This window comes from Caretta caretta, chromosome 3 (genome assembly GCF_965140235.1).
Source record: "Caretta caretta isolate rCarCar2 chromosome 3, rCarCar1.hap1, whole genome shotgun sequence".
Classification (NCBI taxonomy): domain Eukaryota; kingdom Metazoa; phylum Chordata; order Testudines; family Cheloniidae; genus Caretta; species Caretta caretta.
This window is the reverse complement of record NC_134208.1, coordinates 100,639,639-100,663,573: the sequence shown is the minus strand read 5'-3', so window position 1 is coordinate 100,663,573 and position 23,935 is coordinate 100,639,639. Positions and strand designations below refer to the sequence as shown.

General features: G+C 42.5%; 1 long non-coding RNA gene across 1 annotated transcript; it reads right to left on the bottom strand.

The window, feature by feature from the left end:
• Positions 1-1,616: 1,616 nt before the first annotated feature.
• Positions 1,617-8,475, bottom strand: LOC142071561 (uncharacterized). Its single transcript, XR_012667662.1, has 3 exons — positions 8,225-8,475; positions 2,567-2,684; positions 1,617-1,702 (listed from the first exon to the last, which is right to left on the bottom strand). It is a non-coding gene; the product is annotated as an uncharacterized LOC142071561 (long non-coding RNA).
• Positions 8,476-23,935: the final 15,460 nt, after the last annotated feature.

Here is a 23,935-nt window from a genome sequence, read left to right as displayed (position 1 = left end):
AATTTATCTTGTACACAATATGAGAACCATTTAATATAACTCTGTGTTAACCAGTAAAATTATTTTATTAACTGAATGAAGAAATTGCATATTAAATTGGTAGAGTTTACAAAAAAGTAACATGAAGTTTGGATTCTCTACAGTTACACAAAGATTGTTTGACATTCAATGGATCTAGTCCACATTCTACTGAGACTATAAAAGTAAATAGCCTGTTCTGAAATAAAGCTGGATAAACCTCTTGCATTTTATCAGGTTTACAAGACATTAGAAAATGTATCGATATATGTAGTCGCCACTCGTTGTAATATTCCACTTTTGAGGCTTGATCTGAATAGTCATATAATTCTTGCTTCAGTCCCAATTTAAATTCCCAAACAAAAAAAAAACTTTAATATTAGTTATGGTTATTTTCAAACTAAACCATATTTAGGAAATACAAAGTTAAGAATTAAAAGGTTACAAAGTCGAACGTGCCCAAGTTAGGAAATGCCAGTATGAACATTGCGCATGCAGCCTTAATTCAGCCCCCGTCTGCACATGCACTATGATACAACTGTGTGCAAATGTAAACTAATGCCATTTGTCATGAATTTGAAGCAAGAGGAGTGAGATTAAATTCTAATACCAAGAAGACTTTGCGCATGGTAAAGTTGAGTGCTATTTGGCTTCTTGTTGCTTTCTTCTAATAATGGCCACTGGTACATTCTTATAAGGTGATCTGTTTTCGGACACATGGCAATGAGCCATATTTATAATTTGTTTCCAACTAATGAAAAAACATGGAGAGAGAATTTCACAACATAATTACACCTGTTAGTTTAAAAAATCATTCCCTTATTTAAGTATTATAAGAGGAGTTCTTTGTGTTTCCAAACTAAAATAACTCAGACCCTTTAAAAAGATATTTGTTGCTTCTTTCCATGGTTTGGTATTTGGTTTGGTGGCAGGTGTACCAACTTGAATACTCTGCCTCACAAACAGAATATAATACAGTATGACCTGGAGGTGAGTTTAATAAAATGTGAAACAGGAAAAATAAATGAAGAAATCCTTTTTTTTCCTTCCATCACTGTTGTCTTTCACTTTTCAAGTTTTTCTGTAGTTTCTCATCAGTTCAGAGAGCATGCTTTTGTCAATATTTATGTTTAAAAAAAAAATTAATTCATGTTAACCTGCTGTTCGTACACCTGTAACTCAGCAAGACTGCTGCTGATTCATAGACCTACGTAGTCTTCTGCTGTCACATGAAGACTCCTAGAGCTATTTCGACTTTATATAAGCACCTAAGGAATAGTGAGCAATGAGGTTTTTTCCCAAATGCCTTGTCTCAGAAACCAGCCGATAAAGTACATTGCATTAAGTCACAGGTGCTGACGAGTTCAGGAAAGTGTTGCTTACTAGGTATCATATAGAGATAGCAAAACTGTTACAAGGCCTTTTAAGATAGTTTCATTTGTACAGTCCTGCACTAACTTCCCACCATTTTGTTTCCCCCATGACTTTTATAATACAGCAGGTTATTTTTAAACCTCCTGAGTTGCTTGCTAGTGTCGAACTTGTTTTCTGAGGCGAACGTCCGTTAAACGTCATTATGTTCTTTTGGTTAATCTCTTTCTTTCAGATCTCAGTTTCTGGTACTGGATGTGGAAGTTCAGGATGGCATCTGTGGGATCATTGCCCATGGCCAATTCCTCATTAACTGAAAAGCAGAAACAGTCGTGTTAATTAGCAGCTCTGAACTTGTTACACAGAAAAGGTAACAGTAGGGTAAGCTTATCAACATTGTTGGAGGAACCTCTTCTAGGCATTAGAAGGTAGTTAAGACTACATGCCCATTGAAGGCCTGATACAAAACTTAATGAAGTAAAAGGAAAGTCTCCTATTTACTTCACTGGGCTTTAGATCAGTCTCTGAGTCCTTGGCCAGTTGTGCTAATGGTGATATTTTATTTTGTGTTTTGATAGTACCTAGGGGCCCCAATCACTGGCCAGAGCCCTATTATGCTAGGTGCTGTATAAGCACAGAACAAAAAGACAGTCCCTTCCCCATGGAGCCTACAATCCAGTCTAAGGGAAGATCCAATAGAGGGCTACAGCAAACAAACAGGGAGAACAAAGTAACAATGAGACAAAACTGATTAGCATAAAAAACTGGTCACAGCGCACAAGCTGCCTAACCATTGCTGAGTTTTCTGAGGCCTCGCACAAAGGAGACCTTAAAGGGGGAATTAGGAGGAGGACAATGAGGCCTTCTTGTGCTTGAAGGGCAGTGTGGAAGAAAGTGCAAGACAGTGTTCGAAAATTGAATAAGTAGACACTGGTTTTGGTATCGTGGATGGTGTTTTCAAAGGGGTCTCAACGAATGAGGCACCCAGCTCCTCCTGAATGCCTGAGGCCCTGTCACTGGTTGGACTGGTCCTTCAAAAGAGTTGTGCTTAGTTCTGCCTGTGCCTACTTATCCAGCCCCCAAGTGATGGACTTGTGCTGGTGGCTGGATCATCAGGCTCACACAATGATAGCCTGGAGGTAGGGCCTTCTATAAGTCGAAGCCTGCTCAGAAGTACCTGTTGGGAGCAGGAAGGCTCTCTTGCCGTAAGCCAGGGGTACATAGTCCTTCGGAGTCTCTCTGTGAAGAGCTGAGGAGGAGAGTCTAGGAGTGCCGGTAAACCCAGAGCTGGAACCCTGATATGAATGTAATTGATAAGCCATGAGGAAAAGGGATTGACTGGATTTGAGAAGCCCTGTGAAGGGGTTATTAGAGAGCTGAGCAAGGGGCTGTGAGAAAGATTTAGAGACAGGCCTAGATTAGAAGTGGCCAGCAAAGTGAAGCACTGGGTCTGAGTTGGTGGAACTTCTCTGATTACTACTGAGTCCCTGGACTGGAGCCCCAGGCACGGGAAAGCCCTACAAGGCCACTGAAAAGTGCAGTATGAAAACCCCCTGACACGAGAGGCAGAAGGCCTCTTGAGCCTGGAGTCAGGCTGAAGATTCAGTATGAGGTTGATGGAAGTTTTGAGGTTTTTTGGACTTCTTGTTTTTTCCCAGAGGGATAAGAGTAGTCTTTATGATTTGGTAAGAGAACTAAATAATTTGAAGAGTTGAGAATTGGCTTGCATGCAGGAAACGGAGGTGTCTAGCGCCTGGAGATGGGAAACCGAGGCACAGAGAACTGGGCGCCAAAATGCGGTAAGGTGATCTGGTAACAGGCCCTTTTGAAAATGGCACCATATACATGTGTCTGCTTGAAACTGAACTGCATTTTTCACCTAACATTTGATGGCCCCGTGGTTTTTAGTCACAACAATCTTTCTTGGATTTGAATTTGCAATATATAATAAAAGGTTCTAGATCCCTTTGGCGAACTCCTCTGCCAATTAGTCCACTGATTAGTCTTGTGTGGCTCTGAGTGATGTTAGGAAGCATCAGTTGCCTTAACAAAATCCAAACATAAAGGTGAACAAAATCCTAAACTTTAATAGTACATTTAAACATCTGGTTCTACATAAAGACATTCATAGATGTGATCATCCCAAAGCACTCTCAGAGTAATGATACTGGTACTGTAATGACTGGCTAGGGCAGCAAGAACAAGTCTGCCTTCAGCAACCAGTCACACAGCCTTGAACATCACGTCTTTCTCCCCCCTCCCCCCCCAAGAGAAAAAATGTTACTTAAAAAAACACAATGGCATGGACTCAGCCTAGGAGGGGTTGTGATCATCCTGCCCTTCCCATATTGATAAATGGGAGGGGCAATCCTGGCTACATCCCAGCTACATGTCAAGGGAGGGTGTCCCAGTATGGAAAAAGGTATTGTGCTATTGAAAAGATTGGAAACCGCTGCACTAGGTTTACCTTAATAGTATTTCATCACTGCTAAGGTATATTTAATACACAGGCAGTCCTTGAGATGGCTCTTTACTAAAAGAGAGCCTTTGTTTGTATTTCAAGAAAAGTCTAATGTAAATGTTCACTTTCACAATAATTGGACTTCATTGGCCATCTCCTGTTCTCCCATTACATCAGCTCTCTGTGGTAATATTGGGTGTTTCTAATAGCACCTCAACACTTCAGCTTCCTCATGTTTTGATAGATACTGTATAGTGTCATGTTTTGGTACCACAGTGTGTGTTTGGTTTTCTGTGTGTATATAGGTTATCGGTAGCTATAAATTATTCTTAGTCAGAGAGAGGCAAAGACCAACCTGATTTTAAGCAAGGAGACTGGGCTTCACTGGTATGGTCAATGTCTGAAAAGTGCATTTGAACAAGGGGCTGCTTGAGTAAGTGTTTTAGCAACTTGGCAGGTAACACAGTTCGTGCATTTACACAGACACACACACACACACATATAACACTTGTTAAGGCCGAAAGTTCAGAAACCTGGAGATGTTAAGCAAATGGTATATGTCCCTATTTTGCATCTTTGAATATGTCTCACCTTATTTACATACTGACTACAACAAACATCCTGATTACCAGAACTTAAGCCTGAAACACTGCTACAGCATGGAACAAGCTTTGGAAACAGAGGAATTGCTGTGCCCTGGTGGGCTCTGGCATCTACTTGGACTGGCATCCAGATAACTCAGGAGACTCTATCCTGGCTGCTCCTCGTCCTGGACTGGTCGGGGAATTGTAGCTGAGTTGGTGGCCCCTGCTGCTGACTGGGAAATCTGGCTGCTTCCTGCTAGGGATGTTCTGGCTGGGTTGATAGGGCTAAATCCATAAAGGGACTCAGGGTTGCAGTGCTCAACATTGCGGTAGCTAGTCACTCAGTGGACTCCACAAACCCTGAGTGAGGTGCCTAGGCTTCCTGTACAATGCCTGGGGCAAGACAGGCGCCTGCGAATGGGATCCACAAAAGCCAGCATACTTAGTGGGCAGGTGCGTAAGTTAGCCAAGAGCAGATGCTGAGGATAGGGTGCGTCCTAAGCCCTGCCCCTGTCAGGGAGTTAGGTGCCCGAGTCCAGGATAGAGAGAGGTGCCTATATCTGCCTGGGATCTACAGCTGTGAATCCTCTGCTGGAGTCTGGCATTGAAACCGTTCCTTGCAAGTAAGGTGGCAGCACTCCAGCTTAACTCCACACAAAAGGGCCGGGGGGAGGAGGGAGGGAAATGACATTTAGCTTATAACATTTAGCCTAGTGGTTAGGGGACTCTCACATGTGAGACCCTGGTTCAATTCTCCCGTCTACCTGATATAGAGCAGGGATTTGAACTGGGAGTCTCCCTGCTCTCATGGGAGTGCTTTAACAACGGAGCTATGGGATATTCTGACATGGCTCACTTTCAATGTCTCCTGTTAAAGCAGTTCTACTGTGTATGAAATACTTAAACAATTAAGTGTTAGTTGGTCCAGAGAGACCATAAGAATGACTCTCTAGCCCAGTAGTTAGAGATCCACCTGAGAGGTAAGAAACCCTAGTTCAAATCCCTTCTCCACATCAGGCAAAGGGAGGAGTTGAATCAGGGTCTCTCACATCTTGGATGAGTAGCTGGACCCCTGGGCTGAAGTTTATAAGGGAGGCCACCATCTCACTCCCTCCCAGCCTTATTGTGAGGAGTTAGGCATGCTCAAAGCCCCACAGGTGAGAGAGGTGGTGGCTCACCTCGTCTGAGCATCTAGCTGGTGCTTAGGGGTGAGTTAGGCATTGAGCTGCTGGGAGAGGTCAGGATTGAGGCAACTATGCACATGCTCAGCCAGCAAGACAAAGGCACCTAGGGCAGTTCAGTAGCAAAAATATAGACTCGGGGACTTTGGGCACCAGTGCAGTAGGGTGGCAGTTGAGCAAAGATTTTGAGGATCTCCGTGGCAACCAAAATGTTGGACTTAGGAGCCTATCATGGCAGTTAAGCACCTAAGCCCTTTTGTGGTTCTAGCCCAGGGTCTCTAGTGGGGTGCCCAGCTCTGGCAGTTGGTGCCTCTTGCTCCCTGGAAGGGGCGGCGAGGATATGAGGCTCCAGCTGCAGCACCCCAGTTACAGCACTCAGAGCCTTGTGGTCAGGGGTGCTGGCCATGTCACTCTGAGTCTATGGCCATGGGTGGGTTGGGCGGTGGCGGGTACTATGCTCTGAGCTGCAGCTCTGTGGTTGTTGACACGGAGTGCCCTAGAGGATGCTAATTGTACTGAGTCTGCGTCGAATGCCCTATCCTGAGAGGTGAGGCCTAGTGTATCATCACATCTCTCCATGTGAGGACTAGGTTTAAGCTCCTCTAGAGGAGTGGTGCTGAAAGCAGCTAAAGTGAGGAGCCGCCGGGCCTGACAGCCTCATGAGGAGGTCTGAGAAGGACTGTGCCACAGCAGACAAACTAGCTTTTCTTTGAGCCCTAATTCATTCAGCTACACAGAATTGACAGCACTTGTGATGGTGCCACCTGGCATCTCCCATGCAGTCGAAGGCAGCTGATATCAGTTACATCAAAACTCAATTAATTAAAAAAAAACCCCATTCTAGGCAGAAGAGATGGCATCAGATACAGTTACTCCGTAGTGATGATTTTAGCGCTTTGTCAAGAAGATTTGATCTGTTTAATGTGGAGTTGTGCATGTGCTAATGGGATTAACGTGTTCAAAACAAACTGCACAGTGCTAGTAACTGTCTGGATAATTCCTCTAGTGTCCTTCTATGCACCGAGTCAGTGAGCGCTGCCTGTGGTAGGTTTGTTTGATGTTCATTGGCACTTCTAAGACTGTGTGTGGAGCGGGTTCCTAATCTGGCATTGCTATTTTGACTGCTTCAGGGTTTCTCTTTCAGTTGTACTTAGCCACCCTTTACAATTAACACATCCTCCTGATCAGATTCAAGGTGCGCTCTCATTCTGCCTCAAATAATGAACACAGACTTTTCAAGTACAGCAGTAGCTGAATTCTAACATGCCTTATGCAGCCTAATCGAACAAGGAAGAACCAAAGCAAAACAGTCGGTCAGTTTTGATAGCAGCAGCAAAAGTGTTATCGGACAATTTTGGTGAGTAAGTGTTGGCATACATTGTGCCCAATAAACAGCATCCTATAGAGTCTAGACACTGGAATCCAATGGAATCTGTGGTCTCTGAGAACTCCCTGTGAAGCAACCAAGGAGTTTACTCTTTTCTGTTTGCTAAGGGCCTGATCCAAAGCCCACAGAAATCAAGGAGTTTCTGTCCATTGGCCTGAATACTTTGGATCAGGCCTGAACAGCTTTGGCTTGAGCCTGGCAGTTTGAAGTGCAAGCAGCACTGCACTAGTCTGCCACTACGGCTCAGTCGTGACCTGCAGCCTTGATATGAGCTGAGAAGGAATGCAGCGCAGGTCTCCTTGTATGGATAATTTGGCAGAATGACACACGAGAGGGTGGGAGGTCCCTTTTTAAAATGTTTATCATTCAAGCTTTTACTGCAACAGTCCTGCTGTCCCGTGGCCTTTCTTGCACAAGGGCCATTTGATTGTTCTAGCACTCTGGAGCTTAATTTACAATATGTGGATATACGCACATTTGTGGGCGCACTCTCACGCACAGTCTTTGGTATCTGAGTTAGGGGTTAAAAAAAAATCTGAATGTAGATCTCTAATTGATTTATGGACCAGCTAAAGCTGTGACACCCAGATGAGGAGCTTGACCAATGCAGTCAGTAAAAAGGGCAGGTACCCTGCTCTTAATTTTATTTCAGGAGTGCAGACATTCAACTTAATGAGCAAATAGACATAAGACGCAATCACTATTAACCTCACACTGAAGCTTGAGCAGCAAAGGTGCAGAGGAACCTGATTTGTAGTTTAGCCGCACTATATTTTCTCCTGTATGGTTACTTCTAATACAAATGAGTGTAGTTCTTTCCTGCTTCTGTTCACGCAGTCAGTAAAACTGTGGGGCTTAAACGTAGTTTCAGTCCAAGTCCTGAACTGTGGCTATAAGCCATCTTCTGGTTGGAGAAACAGTTTAAATGTGGCACAACAGCTTCAAAAGGCTTGGCAAGTTTTGCTTTTTACATAAGAACGGCCATACTGGGTCAGACCAAAGGTCCATCTAGCCCAGTATTTTGTCTTCCAACAGTGGCCAACGCCAGGTGCCCTAGAGGGAACGAACAGAGCAGGAAAGCATCAAGTGATCCATCCCCTGCCACCCGTTCCCAGCTTCCGCTATTCACTGAAGGTTAGTTGTTTAGTATATGCAAAATGTATTTGATTATACAAGGAGATTTGTCTATCCACCCCGGGTCATCTCCCGGGGTCTCACTCACCCTCTATCAGCTTGATCCTGAAGTAGGCAATGAGCAACAATAGGAGCAAAACCACCGGCAGGAAGATCCCAGTGAAGATAATCCAGGCAGGCAGCTCCTTTGCAAATGCTGACAGCGTATAACCCATGGCCAGTCTCATTGGCAACATTCTTGCTGAAAGAGAAGCTCTAGGCCTTTCCCTCTTTTCCCCCCCTCTCCTCACACATACACGCTTTCTGCCCTTTGCTCCGAGCATTATTGCTTTGTTTGGACTTTGCTCTGTTTGTTCAGGCCTGAGATTTCTAATAGGATTGTAACGGGGTTACAAAGTTCCTGAAGTGCACATTGGCATGACACAATCCGCCTTGTGACTGGAAGGTTTGGATTTGTTGTTGTTCGCTTGCATTTTTAGCAGTTTTCTTTGCCAGCCAGCTTTTTGCAGGATAATTGATGTGTTTTTGAACACTTAGCATTTTTACTCAGTATTATTTATTTATTATTTGTATTACACTAGCACCTAAAGGCCCTAACCAAGATTGTTGTGCTAGGCACTACACACACACACACACACCGACAATCCCTGCCCCAAAGAGCTTGCAGTCTAAATAGACAAGACAGACCAAAGATGGGAGAAAGGGAATATTATTTTCCTCATTTTACAGATGAGAAATTGAGGCCCAGAGAGATTAAGGGCCAGTTTTTCAACAGGGCTCAGAACCCACAATTGGGCCCAGACTTTCCAAAGAGCTCAGCTCCCATTTAAGCAATCAAATAAGTGGCTAGATTTCAACAGCTCAGCATGCAGTGTGCTGAGCTCTTTGGAAAATCTGGCCCCAGGTCACACCGGAAGTCTGTGGCAGAATGTAAATAGAACACTGATCCTGAGTCAAGTCCAGCGCTTTAAGCAAAAGACCTTCATTCTGTATGTCTCTAGAGACTTTCCCCAAACTTTCCACAGTACTAGAAATAATTTAAAGGTGTTAGACTGACAGACTTGGCAACTTTTAAGTTGTCTTAATACCCACAGGATGGGTGTGAGGCTTCTCAGGGGTACCCAGGTTTGTGAGGCACCTCGCTACCATCTGCCTTTAGCATGAAGTAGCTTTGTCTGCGCCTGCTGTGGGTCAGCTCCCTGTCTCTAGCAGTCACTGGCAACACCAGCACTCCTATCCAGGCCCTGCTCTCTCTCTACAGTTCATGATAGGCACACTCCAACCCCCAAACCTTCTGAGAAACCTTCCCTGGAGTGTGCCGCCCCTGTTCCAGTGGACACTTGCAATATTCACAGATCAGTACACCCCGGCTTACCAGTTATACCTCAGATCAATGCCCAGCTTCACACACCACAGCACTTAGACAAGTAAAAGTTTAACACAATATAGAGATTCTAATAATAGCAAGTAGAAATATTGGCAACAAGTGGTTACATATAAAAACATAACACACATCCTAGAACCTAGACATACTTAACTAGACGCTTCATGTCTTATAGAACAAAAGCTCACCCAAAAAACAGCAGTTACTGAAGTTAAACATTTTAATATCAGTGGGTCCAGATAACTTGCATCCAAGAGTTTTAAAAGAGCTGGATGAGACTCTCACTGGACCATTAATGTTGATTTTCAATAAGTCTTGAAAATATCAGGAAAATTCCATGAATTGGAAGAAAGCTAATGTGCCAATATTTTAAAAAAGGAAAATAGGTAATTATAGGCCTATCTAGCATTGATCTCAGGCAAGATAATGAAGCAGCTGATATAGGAATTGATTAATAAAGAACAAGAGGAGGGTAATTAATTATAATTAATGGCAATCAACATAGGTTAATGGAAAATAGATCCTCTCAAACTAACTTGGTATCTTTTTTTGATTGCAAATTTGGTAGATAAAGGTAATAGTGTTGATGTAATATACTTAGACTTCAGTAAAGTGTTTGACTTCATACTCCACAACATTTTGATTAAAAAGCTAGAACAATATAAAATTAGCATAGCACACATTAAATGGATAAAAAGCTGGCTAACTGGTAGGTCTCAATGAAAAACAGGAAAATCATTATCGAGTTTTTGTTTGTAGGGGGTCCTGCAGGGATTGGTTCTTGGCCCTAGACTATTTAATATTTTTATCATTGACTTGGAAGAAAACATAAAATCATCATTGATAAAATTTGCAGATGACATAAAAATTTGGGAAATAATGACAGGGACAGGTTACTGACACAGCAATCTGAATTGCTTGGTACGCTGGGTTCAAGCAAATAATATGCATTTTAATACGGTTAAATGTAAATATATATACCCCCTTCTAGTCCATCAGGGGCACTCGCTGAAAGGTTTGCAGCTCCCACCCGTCATCTCTTCTGGACAGAGGCCCGTTTCCCCACTCCCTTCTGACCAGGGGTTTTAAGACTGCATAGTTCTCTGCTTATGCTGTGATATTCCCAGCAAGCCAGACTGCCTAAACAGGCTAGTATGTGCTTTACTTTCTCTCCAGTGGCTATGAACAGTATAATGGCCTGCAGTTATAAGTTACCACACAGCTCTTTATAAACAAGCATATTTATTCTTAAGGTGACAGCATTACAATGAAAATGTATTAAAAACAATAAAATAACTTACAAACATGCTAAGAATCTTACCAGACTCCAACCTTGGGCTCTGGTAGGTGTCAGTCATTCAAAACCCACAACTGGGTTTTCCCCTTGGTTACAAGTTCATAGCTGGCTAAGATTCACAACCAGAACCCCAGCTTGGCAGTTCAGCCATTTCTTTACACAGCTCAGGCCTTTGGGCTCAAGTTTCTGGGAACAGGTAATTAGTAGCCTGATCCACTGCTCAGGATATAGCTTCAAAAGGCTAGGTTTTTGCATATTCAGTTGTGGGGAATTTGCATTAACCTCTCCCTAGGTATTCCCCAGGAAATGCACTTCAAATTTAATTGTCCAAAAGTCCATTCTTGTCTGACACATTTTCAATTCAGTCCTTGAACTCCCAGGTCTCTCAGCACATCCTCCCTCCTAGAGAGATAACATACTATCCACAATAATACATAAACTTTGCATGTAATGCAATGGACCCAAATATACTTAAGCATAATTCAATAAGGTCTTCGGAGGATATGCAGGAAATAGCCTGCCAGTGCTGACAGGGTCAATTCAATCAGGGTGGATGTAGTCCACTCCCAATAATTGATGAGGAGATCTCTATTCTAGGAGAGGGAAAGTTGCTTTTGTAGTGAGCCAGCCAGTCCCCATTCAAGCCCAAATTAATGATATTAAATTTGCAAATGAATTTTCGTTCTGCTGTTTCTCTTTGAAGTCTGTTTCTGAAGTTTTTTTTATTGAAGGATGGCCACTGTTATAGAATGTCCAGGAAGATTGAAGTGTTCTCCTACTGGCTTTTGTATGTTACCGTTCCTGATGTCTGATTTGTGTCCATTTATTCTTTTACGTAGAGACTGTCCAGTTTGGCCAATGTATATGGCAGAGGGGCATACTAAAATGATATATGCCATCATCTGCCAGCAATGGGCTTGAATAGGGACTAGGAGTGGCTGGCTCACTACAAAAGCAACTTTCCCACTCCTGGAATTGACACCTCCTCATCAATTATTGGGAATGGACTACATCCACCCTGATTTAATTGGCCCTGTCAACTCTGGTTCTCCACTTGTGAGGTGACTCTCTTCTCTTCATAGATTCATAGATTCATAGATATTTAGGCCAGAAGGGACCATTATGATCATCTAGTCTGACCTCCTGCACAATGCAGGCCACAGAATTTCACCCACCACTCCTAAAAAAGACCTCACACCTATATCTGTGCTATTGAAGTCCTCAAATTGTAGTTTGAAGACCTCAAGGAGCAGAGAATCCTCCAGCAAGTGACCCGTGCCCCATGCTACAGAGGAAGGCGAAAAACCTCCAGGGCCTTCCAATCTACCCTGGAGGAAAATTCCTTCCCGACCCCAAATATGGCGATCAGCTAAACCCTGAGCATATGGGCAAGATTCATCAGCCAGATACTACAGAAAATTCTTTCCCGGGTAACTTGGATCTTACCCCATCTAAAAACCCATCACAGGCCATTGGGCCTATTTACCATGAACATTTAATTACCAAAACCATGTTATCCCATCATACCATCTCCTCCATAAACTTATCGAGTTTAATCTTAAAGCAAGATAGATCTTTTGCCCCCACTACTTCCCTCGGAAGGCTATTCCAAAACTTCACTCCTCTGATGGTTAGAAACCTTCGTCTAATTTCTAATCTAAATTTCCTAGTGGCCAGTTTATATCCATTTGTTCTTGTGTCCACATTGGTACTGAGTTTAAATAATTCCTCTCCCTCTCTGATATTTACCCCTCTGATATATTTATAGAGAGCAATCATATCTCCCCTCAACCTTCTTTTAGTTAGGCTAAACAAGCCAAGCTCCCTGAGTCTCCTTTCATAAGACAAGTTTTCCATTCCTCGTATCATCCCAGTAGCCCTTCTCTGTACCTGTTCCAGTTTGAATTCATCCTTCTTAAACATGGGAGACCAGAACTGCACACAGTATTCCAGGTGAGGTCTCACCAGTGCCTTATATAACGGTACTAAAACCTCCTTATCCCTACTGGAAATACCTCTCCTGATGCATCCCAAGATGACATTAGCTTTTTTCACAGCCATATCACATTGGCAGCTCATAGTCATCCTATGATCAACCAATACTCCAAGGTCCTTTTCCTCCTCCGTTACTTCTAGTTGATGTGTCCCTAGCTTATAACTAAATTTCTTGTTATTAATCCCTAAATGCATGACCTTACACTTCTCACTATTAAATTTCATCCTATTCCTATTACTCCAGTTTACAAGGTCATCCAGATCCTCCTGTAGGGTATCCCTGTCCTTCTCTAAATTAGCAATACCTCCCAGCTTTGTATCATCTGCAAACTTTATTAGCACACTCCCACTTTTTGTGCCCAGGTCAGTAATAAAAAGATTAAATAAGATTGGTCCCAAAACTGATCCTTGAGGAACTCCACTGGTAACCTCCCTCCAACTTGACAGTTCACCTTTCAGTAGGACCCGTTGTAGTCTCCCCTTTAACCAATTCCCTATCCACCTTTCAATTTTCCTATTGATGCTCATCTTATCCAATTTAACTAATAATTCCCCATGTGGCACAGTATCAAACGCCTTACTAAAATCTAAGTAAATTAGATCCACTGCGTTTCCTTTATCTAAAAGATCTGTTACTCTCTCAAAGAAGGAGATCAGGTTGGTTTGGCACGATCTACCTTTTGTAAAACCATGTTGTATTTTGTCCCATTTACCATTGACTTCAATGTCCTTAACTACCTTCTCCTTCAAAATTTTTTCCAAGACCTTGCATACTACAGATGTCAAACTAACAGGCCTATAATTACTTGGATCACTTTTTTTCCCTTTCTTAAAAATAGGAACTATGTTAGCAATTCTCCAATCATACGGTACAACCCCGGAGTTTACAGATTCATTAAAAATTCTTGCTAATGGGCTTGCAATTTCTTGTGCCAATTCTTTTAATATTCTTGGATGAAGATTATCTGGGCCCCCCGATTTAGTCCCATTAAGCTGTTTGAGTTTCGCTTCTACCTCAGATATGGTGATGTCTACCTCCATATCCTCATTCCCATTTATCATGCTACCATTATCCCTAAGATCCTCTTTAGTCTTATTAAAGACTGAGGCAAAGTATTTGTTTAGATATTGGGCCATGCCTAGATTATCCTTGACCTCCACTCCATCCTCAGTTTTTAGCGGTCCCACTTCTTCTTTCTTTGTTTTCTTCCTATTTATATGACTATAGAACCTTTTACTATTGGTTTTAATTCCCTTTGCAAGGTCCAACTCTACTTGACTTTTAGCCTGTCTCACTTTATCCCTACATATTCTAACCTCAATAAGGTAGCTTTCCTTACTGATCCCTCCCTTCTTCCACTCCCTATATGCTTTCTGCTTTTTCTTAATTACCTCTCTAAGATGCTTGCTCATCCAGCTTGGTCTACAACTCCTGCCTATGAATTTTTTCCCCTTTCTTGGGATGCAGGCTTCCGATAGCTTCTGCAGCTTTAATTTAAAATAATCCCAGGCCTCCTCTACCTTTAAACCCATAAATTCTTCAGTCCAATCCACTTCCCTAACTAATTTCCTTAATTTTTGAAAGTCAGCCCTTTTGAAATCAAAAACCCTAGTTGCAGATTTATTTTTGTTAATCCTTCCATTCAGTTTGAACTGAATTAGCTCATGATCACTTGAGCCAAGATTATCCCCTACAACCATTTCCTCTATGAGGTCCTCATTACTCACCAAGACCAAATCTAAAATGGCATCCCCTCTAGTCGGTTCAGCAACTACTTGCTGAAGGAATCCATCAGCTATCGCATCTAGGAAAATCTGAGCCCTATTATTATTACTAGCACTCGTCCTCCAGTCTATATCTGGGAAGTTAAAGTCTCCCATAATCACACAGTTTCCATTAGTATTTACTTTATTAAAAACATTAAAAAGGGCTCTATCCATATCCAAATTAGATCCCGGTGGTCTATAGCACACCCCAAGCACTATCCCAGGGGAGGCTCTAATAGTTTTCTTCCCCAATTTAATTGTTGCCCAGACAGACTCAGTCATATCCATTTCATCGCTTCTTATTTCTTTACATTCTATCTCATCATTGATATACAGTGCTACTCCACCACCTTTACCTTTATTTCGGTCTTTCCTAAACAGCACATACCCTTCAATACCTGTAGCCCAGTCATGACTACTATTCCACCAGGTCTCTGTTATACCTATAATATCTGGTTTCACTTCCTGCACCAGTAACTCTAGTTCCTCCATTTTATTACCTAGGCTCCTTGCATTAGTGTACAAACATCTTAATTTTTGCTGTTTGGCCTCACTCACATTCTGTACCCTATTAGGCACGGTTATTTTACTACCAGTATAACCTATTAGACTTGTATCTACACTGCCCTTCCTCCTACCTACAGCTGTATCCACTCTTACTTCATTTTCTTTCCACTCTATGCTAAATTCTGGCGTGGAGATTACCTGGACATCTCCCAACCATCTCCCCCAAATTCCTAGTTTAAAGCTCTCTTAATCAGTTGTGCCAGCCTCCATCCTAGAAGTCTATTTCCTTCCCTACTCAGATGAAGTCCATCCCGAGAGAACTGTCCTCTATCCATGAATGCCTCCCAATGACCATACATCCCAAAGCCCTCCTTATAGCACCACTGCCTAAGCCATCTATTGTGTCAGTATAATGCCTGCATCTGTAATTTTCAGTCCATTCATCTGAAGAAGTGGGTTTTTTACCCACGAAAGCTTATGCCCAAATAAATCTGTTAGTCTTTAAGGTGCCACCGGACTCCTTGTTGTTTATAACAGTGAGAGAGAGTAACCGTTAGAACAATTTACCAAGGGTTGTGATGGATTCTCCATCACTGACAATTTTAAAATCAAGAATGGAGGTTTTTCTGAAAGATCTGCTATAGGAATTTATTTTGGAGAAGTTCTATGGCCTGTGTTATACTGGAGGTTAGAGTAGATGATCATAACATGCATCTACATACAAAACAATAACTTAGACTTTTTGGTTTGATTTGCTCATGTATTTGAGCAAAGATGAGAAATTATGTTCAGAAGAGGATAACATATATCTTTACCTTCCCTAGTCACACTTCATAATTTTAGGGATAGACAGTTGATGGATTATAGAACAGGTACTTGTTGACTGGTTGGTTTCTGACTGGAAAGGAATTAAGAAAATTCTCCAACCTCCACACTGGTATGATCTGGTTGTCAAATGAAAAGTGAAACGTTTGGAAGACAAGTTGCTGTCAATATTGTTGAAAATTATCCTGTCAGTTCCATCTGTTTGTCTAAACAGCAATTACTCTATCTGTAAAATCAACAACCCTGCTTCAAAAATTGTAGTGATCTCAGATCAATTGTTTGGGATGCATGGCTGTCTTTACAGTAAGGGTGACAAAGGGAACAGGTACCCTGTCAGAGCAATGACATTTTGTTTTTCAGAAAGCACTGTTACAGCTCTCACGCAAGTAAATCTAAAGTATCATACTTGTATAATCAGTTTTAAAATGTGGAATGTGATTACACTTTTTTAGTTTTTATGTTTCTGTGTTTTCCTGAGCAGGGGTTCATAAGAGCCAGAAGAAAATCAGATAAACTGATCTACATCTAGTAGAAATTAAGAGGAATACCTAATGCCCTGAATGATCTGTAGAACTTGATAGTAACCTGGGAAAGAAGTTGATGTGCCTGTTTTGATGCCACTGTTTGTAAAAAGACTGAACAAGAAGTCCTTTTGGTTGCCATCTAACTAGTGTTACCAATATTGACATTTGATGGTATAGCTTTGAAAGAGGCAGGAAATAGTGCAGGTCAAAACTCACAATTTCCATTTTTCAGGAAATTCCAATGTTTTAAACCCCCCCCCCCTTCTGTCCAGCATCAGAACAAAGGCAACATTTTAAAATTTCCTGTCAAATAAAATTTTAAAAAAGTTTTGGAAATATCAAAACAAGTTTATTGAAGCAGAGTAAACAAGAGAGTTATTCCAGGTGTTTGAGAGCATTTTGAATAGTAATCAAAACATAACAGTCTATTAATATGACATGCCCAAGTGTGAGTCAGACAAATGACAGCTGAACTGACAGTCTGGATTGCTCTTCCTCAGAGCAAATACTGAAGAAAATCTGCTATGAGATTGGGACTGAGCTACTTTAATTTGGTATACTTGTTAAAATCGATTTTACTGAAATTATAGTGGAAAGGGGAGGCTTGCTCAGGAGCTTGGTAATGACAGAGCCTTACAGCTCTAGGTCATTGGCTCAAATTTGGCAGTGGCCAAAATTAATAATCTCTCAGCTTCTAGGGAGTTATGTGATATGAATTTGGTGTCCAAATTCTGGTGGACACAGCTGGCCCTAATGATGTCAGTCACAGCAATGAGACCAAGGACTGAATAAGCATTAAGACTGAACTATTATCTGCTCCTGAACATGGGATGAGATCCTAGTCCCACTGAAATGAAGGAAGCAAATGGGACCAAGATTTCACCTACAGTTCTCAATTGAGGCATATCGGCACTCTGGTGTGGCTAAGCTGGGTCTATCGTTGAGGATGCACCTCTTTTTGTGGATGGACAAAGGACCTGAGTCTCCTAGACTGTCAAGCTAGTACATGTCCAGAACACTGCATAATTTTATTAAAACTGAAGTTTAAGTTTGGACACTAAAAATGTTATTCCTACTGATGGCCGCCCATGTCTTTCTACTGGAACACAATAACCTTGGCATTTTTATTCATAGATTAAGGCCAGAAGGGACCATTAAATCATCTAGTTTGATCTCCTGTATATCATAGTCCATTAAAGTTCATTCAGTTATTCTTGTATTGAGCCCAGTAGTTTGTGTTAGGCTAAACCATATCTTCCAGAAAGACATCCAATCTTGACTTGAAGACATCAAGAGATGGAGAGTCCACCACTTCCCTTATAGTTTGTTCCAGTGATTAATTACCCTCACTGTCAAAAATGTGTGTCTAATTTGAATTTGTCTGGCTTCAGCTTCCAGCCATTGGTTCTTGTTATGAGTTTCTCCACAAGATTAGAAAGCCCTTTATTTAGTACCTGGCATTTCTCACTGTAGAGGCACTTATACGCTGTAATCAAGTCATTGCTCAATTTTTTTTAGTAAACTAAACAGATTAAGCTCTTCGAGTCCTTCACTGTAAGGCATTTTCTCCAGCCCTTGAGTAATTTTTGTGGCTGTTTTCTGCACTTTTCCAATTATTCAACATCCTTTTAAAAATGTGGGTGCCAGAACTGTATGCAGTATTTTAGTATCAGTTTCACCAATGTCATATACAGAGGTAAAATCTACCTCCCTGCTCACAGCTCCTCTGTTTATACATCCAAGGATCTCATTATCCCCTATGCCACAGTGTCACACTGGGAGCTTGTGTTGAGTTGTTTATCAGCTATGGCCCCTAAATCCTTTTCAGAGTGACAGTATTCTAGGATACAATCCTTCCCCCCCCCCACACACCCCATTCTGTAGGTATAGCCTGTATTCTTTGTTCCCAAATTTATGACCTTGCATTTAACTGTATTAAAACACTGTTTGTTTGAATGGTCCCAGCTTAACTAGTGATCCAGGTTCTAAAAAAAGGACTAGATAAGTTCACGGAGGATAGGTTCATCAATGGCTATTGGCTAGGATGGATAGGGATGCAACACGATGCTCTGAAGTGTCCATAGCCTCTATTTGCCAGAAGCTGGGAATGGGTGATAGGGGATGGATCACTTAGCAATTGCCTGTTCTGTTCATTCCCTCTGAAGTGTTTGGAATTGGCCACTGTGGGAAGACAGAATACTGGGCTATCTAGATCAATGGTCTTACCCAGTATGGCCGTTCTTATGTGACCTGACCTGCAAAACCCCAGCTATTTCAGTGCTGGCCCTTATCTGCACAGAGGCAGCTAACTGTAGCAAACTGTGTGCTGTTTGCTGTATTGGACAAATGTTCACTACTGCCCCTTTTGACTGAGCAGCTAATCAAAGTTTATGTGGGTGTTCCAGTTGGGAGTAGAAATTCGTGGTAATCAGTTATTTCTTTTATGCAGTTTTGTTTATGTATGAAGTCCTGTGTCTCTGAACACAGACGGAATCAAATAGCAGGAAACAACTCATTTTGTTCACAGCACCAAGCACTCTCTTCAGCCTGCACCCAAACCCCTCTCCCCACGTTTCTTCCCCGGTCAGCCACCGTGCTTTCAGTTGCTCCCTTGTCTGTCTGTCTGTCTGTCTCTCTCTTTTTTGTAAGTTCTCAGTTTCTTTGTGTTCTGCCTCCTCATCTCTCTAGCCAAAACAATACTCAGCAAAAGTTCCTGGGCAGGTTCACACACTCCCTTTGTCTAAGGTGACGTTTATGCTTACAGTTATGTTAACTGAAGGGTGAGTTCACACCCATCAACCTCAATCCCATAACAAGGTTTCACGCAGTTCATAAGAGTATTACAAATCACGGTGCCTCATAGGCCATGGGAGTACCCTTTAAAATCTATTTACAATACAAGCCATTTAAAAAGTGCAAATCATTATTGGCCTTACTTTCAAAAGTGACTGGTGATTTTGGGGTGCCTCACTTTTTGGGTGTTCAACTTAACACCTTTAAAGGGGCCTGACTTTCATAGAGTGGGGGCTCATCACTTCTGAAAAATCAGCTATTAAGGCATCTCAATCACTAGTCACTTAAAAATAGACCATTGTTTGTGCAGTACCCAAAGCGTGCAAGGCATTTTAGATAGCTTTTACCTGAGAAGTAACTATCCAATTGAAAAAGTCCAAAAGCAAGTGAATTGAGCGGCAGCCTGACTGCAGCATCTTCTGTAAGAACCTTTGTTAATAAATTAGATGCAGTCTGATATCCCCTTTGTAAATAATTTTTCTTTTAAGCAGCCAGGCATCAGGGAAGGAAGTTGGTAGTTAGTGAGATCTAGAAAGCAGCCAGACATTAAACCTTTTTGTTTCTGCCTTAAGTGACAACACAAGCTAAAGAGAACTACATTAGGGTTGAAAATACCAGTGTTTAATCCTGACTGCATAAGCAATCGGGATCTGGTTTAAGTTTAAATTAATCAGGTTGAGGCATAATGTAGTTAAAATTAAGATATCATTTACAATAAAATAAGGTAATTTCCATCAGAAGTAATTATATATCAATATTCAAGGGTCTATGTTCATGCATGATTGTGCTCAGTCTATAACTGCAACTTCTGGTACAGTATTTGCAAGAAAATAATAAACAGTTGTTTATGCGAGAAGAGGCACTTAGCTCATCTGTTGATGTTAACACAGGCCACAGTGAGTTTAACACATTTTGTCAGTTATCCAGGACAGGTTTAATATGACATGAAATAAAATAGCAACAGCACACATCATTCCCTGCCACTCATTCTTAGTGAATGATGATTAATTTGCTATCGTCTCACCCTCAGTGCTGTAGTTCCACACAGTAATGAGTTACAGCCATCTGCCAGTTCAGTATTATCCTTCTCTCTTATCCTGAAAGGACTGAGAAATGCAGACCTTCATGCCCTGCTTGATATGATAACCTATCCAAAAAAATAATAATCCCACTCCTGTGCTTTTCTCTGATAACTTGGAATTTATTAATGCTAAGGTATTCTAGATTCTTTCTGTGACCAAGATTCAGCATGTAGGGCCATGGTTGAATGATGCGTGCAGTGTAAGGCTTTTTATCAATTCAAGTGTTAAAGCAAATGCAATCAAAATTTAATTAAAATAGAACACATTAGTAAGCAGTCAGAAACCTGTTAATAAGCAGCAAGTTCTCTGCTATGGGTTTCTTGGTGCATGACAGCCTCGGATACATGTGTGATTGTGGCACAATGGAGGTACAACTCCAAAGGTCACAGTTTGGGGCGGAGGGGGAGACTCGGATAAGAAAAGATTTCTATTTGAAAAAGCAATGCTACAAGGTGGGTCACTTACAGCATGGTTTCTCAACGTTTTGAGGTTGGTGACCCCTTATTTGAAATGAAAATGAAAAATTTTCACAACCCTTTCGGGGTTAATTAAAAGTTTAGTAACAATCATTAATAAAAGTGACAATGATAGCCCTATTTAATTTGTGCGCATTTGAATAGGTTGGCAGCGAATACTTAACCCTGAAGAAGGTTAGACTAGAATAGATGATCACAGTTGTCCCTTCTGACCATAAAGTCTAAAAGGGTGTGCAGGGAGTGAGATTTTCTTTGCATTAGATTGTAATACAATTTTCAATCCCTCAAGACTCTGCCCCCACACATTGCCATTCAAGATGCTTCCCCGCTCCCCTCCCCGGGATCATGTCCCTCTGAATGAGAAACATTGACTTACTGCATCTGGTGTAGTAAATCCTTCTCAAAACCCTACCATGTCCTTTGAACAATATTGACACGCTCTGGGCTTCAGTCTCTACTAACCTCACCCAATACTGATGTGATGAATCATAACTTGTTATTTCAATCAATTCCTTTATTTGTTCACATATTAATATTCTGTTGACACAAGTGGTAAGCAAGTATCTGCTAGAACATCTGTCTAGTTTTTAATATCATGCCCATCATCATAGTATCTAATCACCTTGCAGATATTTAAATAATCTGTGAATGGCCTACTCAGAAACCTTATATTCTCCTGTCCAGAGGAAGGTAGGATTTTACAGAATTTCATTGATCTCTTCTTTTTCTTTCTTTCCCCTTTGAGAGTGTTCCTTCTCCAAGACTCAATACAAAAACTTTTTGCCTGAAGTGTTTTTGTGTTCATGTAAATGTCACTAGCACTAGGTTTTCTGGAATATGTCATCCCAGTGAACGGTTTTAAAATTCAATAGTGTCATTTTTAAAAGGAACACATCATTGTGAAGGATGCATCCCAGTGAAGGGATGTGTTGTCTGTCTGGAAACTGTTCCAAAGTCCATTGAAGACAGCGGAAGACTTTTCTTTGACCTCAATGGACTTTGGATCATGCACTTGAAGGATTGCTTTTACACCAGTAATGCTGAGCAAATTCTGATTTTCTATAACTTTATGCACACTATAGCTCTGTTTCTTAGACCTAGTTAATATGAGAACAATGTGGAAATGAACACCTGCTTTTAAGTGGTTTGTATGAAATGAATTATAGATTAAGGCCAGAAGGGCCCATTATAATATTCTAGTCTGACTTCCTGCATAATACCGGTAATAGAATTTCACCCAGTAACTGTTGCATCAAGCCTGTATCTTGTGGATGAACTAGAGCAGATCTTTTAGAAAGACTTTCAGTCTTGACTTAAAGACGTGAAGTGATGGAGAATGCACCACGCCCCCTAGCTAAATTGTTAAGATCTTTTGTCTTAGTCCAATTATCAGTAAACATGCGCCCCATCTCACAAATACACCCCAATCACGATGATTAGCACCTTTGTTGGCATCTCAGCAAACAAGTACTGTCTGAGCATAAACACTGAATTCTTCTCTCAGCCTTCTGAAGGTGGACCATCACGGTCAGGATAGGGAAGCTTCTGATATTGTACATAGGATTCAGTTTCCAGGGTTGTTAATCCAGCACTTATTACTATATTTGCTAATTTTAATAAAATAAGAATGACTTGCCTCTGATTCAAAGCCTGGATACATATGGGTAAAAGTAGCATCAACTGGAAAGGGAGCAGATGTTGAAGTAGTTCTTTCTCACTGTCCTAGGAAACCCACTTCTTCTTGACAATGCTTTTTAATGGGTGTCTATGTTTTCTGTGACTGTGTGAATTCACTTGTGTGGAGTCATTTCTGCCTATAGCTAGGGTTGCCAACTTTCTAATTGCACAAAACTTAACACCCTAGCCCCGCCCCTTCCCCATGGCCCCAGCCCCGCCCCTTCCCCGAAGCCCCACCTCCCACTCACTACATTCTGACTCCCTCCGTGGCTCACTCTCCCTCACCCTGACTCACTTTCACTGGACTGGGGTAGGGGGTTGAGGTGCGGGAGGGGGTGTGGGCTCTGGGGGGGGGGGGGCCAGGAATGGGGGGTTTAGAGTGTGGGAGTTCAGGTTCTGGGCTGGGGCAGAGAGTTGGGGTGCAGGAGGGGGTGAGGGGTCCAGCTGGGGGTGGGGGCTCTGGGGTGGGGCTGGGGATGAGGGGTTTGGGGTGCAGGAGGGGGCTCCAGTCTCTGGGGTGGGCCAAGGGATTCAAAGTGCGGGAGAGGGCTGCAGGTTGAGGCAGGGGGTTGGGGTGCTGGAGGGGGGTGAGGCCGGAGATGAGGGGTTCAGGGTGTGGGAGGGGGCTCTGGGCTGGGGCAGGGGTTAGGGAGCAGGGGAGGTTGAGGGCTCTGGGCTGGGGGTGTGTGCTCTTGGGTGGGGCCAGGGATGAGGGGTTTGGAGTGCAGTAGGGTGCTCTGGGTTTGTGGAGGGCTCAGGGTTGGGGCCTGGGCTTACCTTGGGTGACTCCCGGTCAGCAGCACAGCAGGACTAAGGCAGGCTCCCTGCCTGTCCTGGCACTGCGCTGTGCCCCAGAAGGGGCCAGCAGGTCTGGGTCCTAGGCTGGGGTGTCAGGAGGCTCCACATGCTGCTCTCACCCACAGGCACCGTCCCCCCCGATTCCACTGGGTGGTTCCCAGCCAACGGGAGTGCGGAGCTGGTGCTCGGGGTGGGGGTAGTGCGTGGAGCCCCGTGGCCCCCTGCCTAGGAGCCAGACCTGCTGGCTGCTTCCTGGGCACAGTAGGGACTATCCTGCCTTAGCCCCGCAGCTCTGCGAACCTGACTTTTAATGGCCCGGGCAGCGGTGCTGACCAGAGCTGCCAGGATCTCTTTTCGACCGGGTGTTCCGGTCAAAAACCAGACAGCTGGTCACCCTACCTATAGCTGAAGCACATATTCAAGTATGTGGTCACCCGGGCCTCATTCAGGTGCCTGACTGCCTGCTGTCAAGTAGATTTGAATTTCCAGCTGAGGAATGTTGTGCTAAGTCAATGTAACTCGGGAAGAAATTACATAAAAAAGAGGTGCCCACGTAAATGAGAGGTTTTGTCTGAAGTGGCCTAGGTGAGAGTTGCCAGGGTAGAGGAAGACCTTTGCTGTTGTGCTGAGGGTTAGTTGCATGTTTCAGTAGGATAAGAACCAAATAATACTTA